We start from the raw sequence: 9,727 nt of genomic DNA on the forward strand, positions 1-9,727 counted from the left end.
GTCAAGCTCATATAGGTGTGTTCCTCCAAAGATCGCTCTGTAGGACAGCATCTTGCTTACATATAAACTTTAGAACACATTAAGACAGTAGTCATCCTACCATACAGTATCCGAGAGTACTGCATCTCCAACGGAGTGGGTTAGTAAAGTTACTCTCCTCAGTTCACCACTGGCTTGTTTTCCCAGGTCCTACTTCACGGGATCTCCGATCATATAGGTTGGGTTACTACCATGGCAACTCATGTGGGTCTCATACCCATCTCCCTTGATGCACTATCTATCACAACACGTGATAGCCCTTTAGTAAAGGGATCTGCCAGATTCTTAGCCGTTTGGATATAATCCAACGCTATCACTCCGGAGTTTCTCAAACGTCTGACAGACTTCAATCTCATTCTTATATGTTTGTTGGACTTCATATTGTCCTTTGAACTCTTCACTTTAACAATAACCGTCTGATTATCGCAGTTCATAAGGATAGCCGGAACCGGCTTCTCAACCACAGGTAAGTCCATCAAAAGATCTCGAAGAAATTCTGCTTCGACACCAGATGTGTCTAATGCTGTTAATTCTGCTTCCATTGTCGATCTTGTTAAGATCGTTTGCTTGCAAGACTTCCAGGAAACAGCACCACCCCCAAGAGTAAACATATACCCAGTAGTGGCCTTCATCTCATCAGCATCAGAGATCCAATTCGCATCACTATACCCTTCAAGTACCGATGGGAATCCCGTATAGTGAAGCCCGTGGTTGACAGTACCTTTCAAGTAGCGCATAATTCTTTCAACAGCACGCCAATGAACATCGCCCGGGTTTGCAACAAACCGGCTAAGTTTGCTCACAGCAAACGCGATGTCAGGCCTCGTTGCGCTAGCTAGGTACATAAGTGAACCGATAATTTGAGAGAATCTCAATTGATCTATAGCCGTGCCCTTAAACTTTCTAATAAGCACACTAGGATCATATGGTGTTTGAGAAATTTTGCAGTCTGAATATCCAAAGCGACTCAAAATCTTCTCAACATAGTGGGATTGCAGAAGTGTAATCCCACCCTCATCATCTCTCAACAGCTTGATGTTCAAGATAACATCAGCCACCCCAAGGTCCTTCATCTCAAAGTTTTGAGACAGAAAAGACTTAACCTCCTCAATTACTTTGAGGTTGGTTCCAAATATCAGTATGTCATCAACATACAAGCACAATATAACTCCTTCGCCCCCACCATGGCGATAGTATACACATTTGTCAGCTTCATTAGCAACAAAGCCAACAGATGTCAGAGTTGTATTAAACTTCTCATGCCATTGCTTAGGTGCTTGTCTCAGACCATATAAAGATTTCAGCAACTTACACACCTTTCCTTCCTGACCTTCTATCACAAAGCCATCTGGCTGTTGCATATAGATTTCCTCATTTAGCTCTCCATTCAGGAAAGCCGTCTTAACGTCCATTTGATGAACGAGAAGACCATGAGAGGCCGCCAATGAGAGTAGTACTCGAATGGTGGTCAGTCTAGCCACAGGTGAATAAGTATCGAAGAAATCTTCCTCTTCTTTCTGGGCATAGCCCTTGGCCACAAGCCTAGCCTTGTACTTTTCAATCGTACCATCGGGCCTAAGCTTCTTTTTGAACACCCACTTGCATCCCAATGGTTTGCAACCATAGGGACGATCAGTGATTTCCCATGTCCCGTTAGCCATGATGGAATCCATCTCGCTACGGACCGCAGCTTTCCAGTAATCAGCATCTGGAGAAGCATACGCTTCTGAAATAGAAGAGGGATTATCATCCACGAGGTATGCGAAGAAATCATCACCAAAGGTCTTTGCAGTCCTTTGTCTCTTGCCCCTACCACGGGCTTCCTCGTCATCCTCCTCAGGATTTTCATCATGTGTTTGTTCATAGTATTCCATAGGAATGGCAGGCTCAGGAGTTATCTCAGATTCCTGTCTAGAAGTGCTTTGCATATCTCTCATGGGAAATATATCCTCAAAGAATGTAGCATCCCTCGACTCCATTATTGTACCGACCTTCACGTCAGGTACCTCAGATTTCACTACTAGAAATCTATAGCCTACGCTGTTCTTAGCGTATCCCAAATTAACGCAATCCACGGTCTTTGGTCCAAGCTTACGCTTCTTGGGGATCGGTACATTGACTTTCGCCAAGCAGCCCCAAGTACGTAAGTACGAGAGCGTCGTCCTTCTCTTTGACCACTCCTCATAGGGAGTGACCTCATTATCTTTTGTAGGAACTTTATTCAGGACATGACACGCGGTCAATATAGCCTCCCCCCACCATGCCTTGGATAAACCCGATGTATCTAACATGGCGTTAACCAAATCAGTTAGAGTACGGTTTTTCCGCTCGGCAACCCCGTTTGACCGGGGTGAATAGGGAGGCGTCCTCTCATGAATAATGTCGTGTTCCGCACAAAATGAATCAAATTCGTTTGAGAAGTACTCTCCACCACGATCAGACCGGACTCGTTTAATTTTCTTTTCAAGTTGATTCTCAACTTCTGCCTTATAGATTTTAAAGTAGTGTAGAGCCTCATCTTTAGTATTTAACAGATACACATAGCAAAATCTAGTGGAATCATCTATCAATGTCATGAAGTATTTCTTTTCACCTTTAGTCAACACACCATTCATCTCACAAAGATCAGAATGTATGAGTTCTAATGGTGCCAAGTGTCTCTCCTCTGCAGCCTTATGAGGCTTGCGAGGTTGCTTTGCTTGCACACACGAATGGCACTTAGAACCTTTGGCTAAAGTGAAAGTTGGGATTAAATTCAGTTTTGCTAGCCGCGACATAACACCGAAACTTATGTGACAAAGACGTGAATGCCAAACTTCAGATTCATTAACACTCGAATGAATATTGTTCACGACTTTATTACAAAAATCTGCAAGAGAAAGGCGGAACAGACCTCCGCATTCATAACCTTTTCCAACGAAAAGTCCATATTTCGTAACTACTACTTTATTAGACTCGAATACTAACTTAAACCCTTCTCTACACAGAAGGGAGCCACTAACGAGATTCTTCTTGATGGCGGGGACATGCTACACGTTCTTCAGCTGCACGATCCTTCCCGAAGTAAAATTCAGATCGACCGTGCCAACACCAAGAACAGAAGCACTCGCGCCATTCCCCATCAATACGGACCCGCGACCGGTGGCCTGATAAGAAGAGAACAATGATAAGTCAGCACACACATGAATATTTGCACCCGTGTCCACCCACCAATCGGTGGACTGACAAACTGTAAATACAGTAAGTAAATTACCGTACCCAGATGCACCACTTTCATTGTTGCCCACAATCATGTTGGCAGACTTGGAGTCCTGCGCCGGCTTCTTGTACTTGTTTGGGCATTTGTTCGCCCAATGTTCCTCTGAACCACAAGTATAGCAGCCATCTCCCTTCTTATTCTTCTTGAAGGGCTTCTTTCCCTTCTTCTTGAAGTCGGTATTCTGTTGGACAGAATTCTTTCCCTTGGGCTTATGAGAATTGAAGTTCCTCTCATGTACCATATTGGCAGCAGAAGAGCTTTCCACCGCTTTTCCATTGGAGTCCTTTGCTCTCGAGTTCTGCTCAACACTCAGATGGCCGATGATGTCCTCTACTGAGAACTCACGCCTCTGATGTTTCAGAGTAATAGCAAAGTTCCTCCAGGAATTAGGGAGCTTGGCAATTATACAGCCCACGACAAACTTGCCCGGCAAATTGCACTTAAGAACCTCAAGTTCCTTAGCTATGCATATTATCTCATGAGCTTGTTCCAATACAGAACGGTTTTCAACCATCTTGTAATCGTGGAACTGCTCCATAACATACATCTCACTCCCAGCATCGGTGGCCCCGAATTTAGATTCGAGCGCCTCCCACAAGTCCTTGGCAACATGCATATGTAAATATGCATCAACCAGCTTATCTCCGATCACGCTAATGACTGCTCCAAGGAATAGGACGGTGGCCTCCTTAAACATCTTCTCCTGTTCAGGAGTGATAGTTTCTGTAGGAGTGACACCGGCTACCCAGAACACGTTCATAGCCGTGAGCCATAAGGTGGTTCTCGTTTGCCAACGCTTGAAAAAAGTACCGGTAAACTTATCCGGTTTCAGTGCAGCAGCAAAACCATTACTCGAAAAATTCCTACAGACATTAGGTTTTTGGATTGTTGAGTAAATAGGCAATTTTCCGAGTATATTAATCCACGTAATAATAACTAGCATGGCATTGACTAGACTAATGACATACTGATCTTGAGCTAACCTAGCACATACTACGCATACAGTGGATACATCTATGCAAACAAGTAGTACTGCTAGGATAAATACAAACATGAGGATAAACGAGTCATACCCTCCAATCGGCCAGTTGGCCGTAGCAGCAGCGGCGGCGGCGGCAGTATCCTCTGCCGCCTTCTTATCGGCTTCGGCCTTCTCGCGGAGACGGTCAGCTTCGCTTGGTGAAGACATGGCGATGACGAGGGCGACGCGGACGTAGACGAAGCAGACGGACGGAGGCGAGCAGTCGCGTGATCGCTCCCCAAAAACCTAATCGCCCCTCTCTCGTACAGGAACCGGAGAGGCGAGGTTTCGGAGGCCTGCTCTCCCGTCGACCGTTTACGAGTCGGTAACAGCCACGATCCGATGTCTCGGATCGTGCCTTGTCCGTTACGTATTCTCCGTTCCTGACCGGCAAAAATAAGCGCGTAGGTATGAGCTCGGCTCATTCCCGCAACCCGCGTCGAGGCGTGGCGAGGCGGGCGGCGGAGGAGGAGTGCGCGAGGGCACCTTCTCTTCTCACTCTCCAATAGCATGTGGAAGAGAGACCCTTATAAAGGGGTCCAAACTCTCCTCCACTAGCAGGGTGGGACTAAACTCCCACCACCTTCTCATGCCACCACCTACATGGGCCCTTGGAGATTTTTCTGAAATTCTCTAATGGGCCTAAAGCCCACCTCCAAATTTCAACAATCCCCCACCAGATCTCAAGGGCACATCATGTTCCCTCGTTCCAATCACTGTTTTAATATACCAGCATTTCAGTGAAGACCTATTAAGGTTGAGCTTCACCTAGAACAAGTAGCTACACCCCTTTACAACTGAACAATGGACTATGCCTTGAATTGTCAGTTTGGCGTAAAGGAGCTTCACCACAAGTCTTACTAGTACTAGACTGCCGAAGGTGACCCCTCGGGTGGAGCATATTAGTCACACTCCTGGCCTATTCATGAGTTTACTAGAGATCACCCAAATCTCATAGACTGTGACCAGCAGTCAAGCTCATATAGGTGTGTTCCTCCAAAGATCGCTCTGTAGGACAGCATCTTGCTTACATATAAACTTTAGAACACATTAAGACAGTAGTCATCCTACCATACAGTATCCGAGAGTACTGCATCTCCAACGGAGTGGGTTAGTAAAGTTACTCTCCTCAGTTCACCACTGGCTTGTTTTCCCAGGTCCTACTTCACGGGATCTCCGATCATATAGGTTGGGTTACTACCATGGCAACTCATGTGGGTCTCATACCCATCTCCCTTGATGCACTATCTATCACAACACGTGATAGCCCTTTAGTAAAGGGATCTGCCAGATTCTTAGCCGTTTGGATATAATCCAACGCTATCACTCCGGAGTTTCTCAAACGTCTGACAGACTTCAATCTCATTCTTATATGTTTGTTGGACTTCATATTGTCCTTTGAACTCTTCACTTTAACAATAACCGTCTGATTATCGCAGTTCATAAGGATAGCCGGAACCGGCTTCTCAACCACAGGTAAGTCCATCAAAAGATCTCGAAGAAATTCTGCTTCGACACCAGATGTGTCTAATGCTGTTAATTCTGCTTCCATTGTCGATCTTGTTAAGATCGTTTGCTTGCAAGACTTCCAGGAAACAGCACCACCCCCAAGAGTAAACATATACCCAGTAGTGGCCTTCATCTCATCAGCATCAGAGATCCAATTCGCATCACTATACCCTTCAAGTACCGATGGGAATCCCGTATAGTGAAGCCCGTGGTTGACAGTACCTTTCAAGTAGCGCATAATTCTTTCAACAGCACGCCAATGAACATCGCCCGGGTTTGCAACAAACCGGCTAAGTTTGCTCACAGCAAACGCGATGTCAGGCCTCGTTGCGCTAGCTAGGTACATAAGTGAACCGATAATTTGAGAGAATCTCAATTGATCTATAGCCGTGCCCTTAAACTTTCTAATAAGCACACTAGGATCATATGGTGTTTGAGAAATTTTGCAGTCTGAATATCCAAAGCGACTCAAAATCTTCTCAACATAGTGGGATTGCAGAAGTGTAATCCCACCCTCATCATCTCTCAACAGCTTGATGTTCAAGATAACATCAGCCACCCCAAGGTCCTTCATCTCAAAGTTTTGAGACAGAAAAGACTTAACCTCCTCAATTACTTTGAGGTTGGTTCCAAATATCAGTATGTCATCAACATACAAGCACAATATAACTCCTTCGCCCCCACCATGGCGATAGTATACACATTTGTCAGCTTCATTAGCAACAAAGCCAACAGATGTCAGAGTTGTATTAAACTTCTCATGCCATTGCTTAGGTGCTTGTCTCAGACCATATAAAGATTTCAGCAACTTACACACCTTTCCTTCCTGACCTTCTATCACAAAGCCATCTGGCTGTTGCATATAGATTTCCTCATTTAGCTCTCCATTCAGGAAAGCCGTCTTAACGTCCATTTGATGAACGAGAAGACCATGAGAGGCCGCCAATGAGAGTAGTACTCGAATGGTGGTCAGTCTAGCCACAGGTGAATAAGTATCGAAGAAATCTTCCTCTTCTTTCTGGGCATAGCCCTTGGCCACAAGCCTAGCCTTGTACTTTTCAATCGTACCATCGGGCCTAAGCTTCTTTTTGAACACCCACTTGCATCCCAATGGTTTGCAACCATAGGGACGATCAGTGATTTCCCATGTCCCGTTAGCCATGATGGAATCCATCTCGCTACGGACCGCAGCTTTCCAGTAATCAGCATCTGGAGAAGCATACGCTTCTGAAATAGAAGAGGGATTATCATCCACGAGGTATGCGAAGAAATCATCACCAAAGGTCTTTGCAGTCCTTTGTCTCTTGCCCCTACCACGGGCTTCCTCGTCATCCTCCTCAGGATTTTCATCATGTGTTTGTTCATAGTATTCCATAGGAATGGCAGGCTCAGGAGTTATCTCAGATTCCTGTCTAGAAGTGCTTTGCATATCTCTCATGGGAAATATATCCTCAAAGAATGTAGCATCCCTCGACTCCATTATTGTACCGACCTTCACGTCAGGTACCTCAGATTTCACTACTAGAAATCTATAGCCTACGCTGTTCTTAGCGTATCCCAAATTAACGCAATCCACGGTCTTTGGTCCAAGCTTACGCTTCTTGGGGATCGGTACATTGACTTTCGCCAAGCAGCCCCAAGTACGTAAGTACGAGAGCGTCGTCCTTCTCTTTGACCACTCCTCATAGGGAGTGACCTCATTATCTTTTGTAGGAACTTTATTCAGGACATGACACGCGGTCAATATAGCCTCCCCCCACCATGCCTTGGATAAACCCGATGTATCTAACATGGCGTTAACCAAATCAGTTAGAGTACGGTTTTTCCGCTCGGCAACCCCGTTTGACCGGGGTGAATAGGGAGGCGTCCTCTCATGAATAATGTCGTGTTCCGCACAAAATGAATCAAATTCGTTTGAGAAGTACTCTCCACCACGATCAGACCGGACTCGTTTAATTTTCTTTTCAAGTTGATTCTCAACTTCTGCCTTATAGATTTTAAAGTAGTGTAGAGCCTCATCTTTAGTATTTAACAGATACACATAGCAAAATCTAGTGGAATCATCTATCAATGTCATGAAGTATTTCTTTTCACCTTTAGTCAACACACCATTCATCTCACAAAGATCAGAATGTATGAGTTCTAATGGTGCCAAGTGTCTCTCCTCTGCAGCCTTATGAGGCTTGCGAGGTTGCTTTGCTTGCACACACGAATGGCACTTAGAACCTTTGGCTAAAGTGAAAGTTGGGATTAAATTCAGTTTTGCTAGCCGCGACATAACACCGAAACTTATGTGACAAAGACGTGAATGCCAAACTTCAGATTCATTAACACTCGAATGAATATTGTTCACGACTTTATTACAAAAATCTGCAAGAGAAAGGCGGAACAGACCTCCGCATTCATAACCTTTTCCAACGAAAAGTCCATATTTCGTAACTACTACTTTATTAGACTCGAATACTAACTTAAACCCTTCTCTACACAGAAGGGAGCCACTAACGAGATTCTTCTTGATGGCGGGGACATGCTACACGTTCTTCAGCTGCACGATCCTTCCCGAAGTAAAATTCAGATCGACCGTGCCAACACCAAGAACAGAAGCACTCGCGCCATTCCCCATCAATACGGACCCGCGACCGGTGGCCTGATAAGAAGAGAACAATGATAAGTCAGCACACACATGAATATTTGCACCCGTGTCCACCCACCAATCGGTGGACTGACAAACTGTAAATACAGTAAGTAAATTACCGTACCCAGATGCACCACTTTCATTGTTGCCCACAATCATGTTGGCAGACTTGGAGTCCTGCGCCGGCTTCTTGTACTTGTTTGGGCATTTGTTCGCCCAATGTTCCTCTGAACCACAAGTATAGCAGCCATCTCCCTTCTTATTCTTCTTGAAGGGCTTCTTTCCCTTCTTCTTGAAGTCGGTATTCTGTTGGACAGAATTCTTTCCCTTGGGCTTATGAGAATTGAAGTTCCTCTCATGTACCATATTGGCAGCAGAAGAGCTTTCCACCGCTTTTCCATTGGAGTCCTTTGCTCTCGAGTTCTGCTCAACACTCAGATGGCCGATGATGTCCTCTACTGAGAACTCACGCCTCTGATGTTTCAGAGTAATAGCAAAGTTCCTCCAGGAATTAGGGAGCTTGGCAATTATACAGCCCACGACAAACTTGCCCGGCAAATTGCACTTAAGAACCTCAAGTTCCTTAGCTATGCATATTATCTCATGAGCTTGTTCCAATACAGAACGGTTTTCAACCATCTTGTAATCGTGGAACTGCTCCATAACATACATCTCACTCCCAGCATCGGTGGCCCCGAATTTAGATTCGAGCGCCTCCCACAAGTCCTTGGCAACATGCATATGTAAATATGCATCAACCAGCTTATCTCCGATCACGCTAATGACTGCTCCAAGGAATAGGACGGTGGCCTCCTTAAACATCTTCTCCTGTTCAGGAGTGATAGTTTCTGTAGGAGTGACACCGGCTACCCAGAACACGTTCATAGCCGTGAGCCATAAGGTGGTTCTCGTTTGCCAACGCTTGAAAAAAGTACCGGTAAACTTATCCGGTTTCAGTGCAGCAGCAAAACCATTACTCGAAAAATTCCTACAGACATTAGGTTTTTGGATTGTTGAGTAAATAGGCAATTTTCCGAGTATATTAATCCACGTAATAATAACTAGCATGGCATTGACTAGACTAATGACATACTGATCTTGAGCTAACCTAGCACATACTACGCATACAGTGGATACATCTATGCAAACAAGTAGTACTGCTAGGATAAATACAAACATGAGGATAAACGAGTCATACCCTCCAATCGGCCAGTTGGCCGTAGCAGCAGCGGCGGCGGCGGCAGTATCCTCTGCCGCCTTCTTA

This window comes from Hordeum vulgare, chromosome 1H, assembly GCF_904849725.1.
Source record: "Hordeum vulgare subsp. vulgare chromosome 1H, MorexV3_pseudomolecules_assembly, whole genome shotgun sequence".
Taxonomy (NCBI): domain Eukaryota; kingdom Viridiplantae; phylum Streptophyta; class Magnoliopsida; order Poales; family Poaceae; genus Hordeum; species Hordeum vulgare.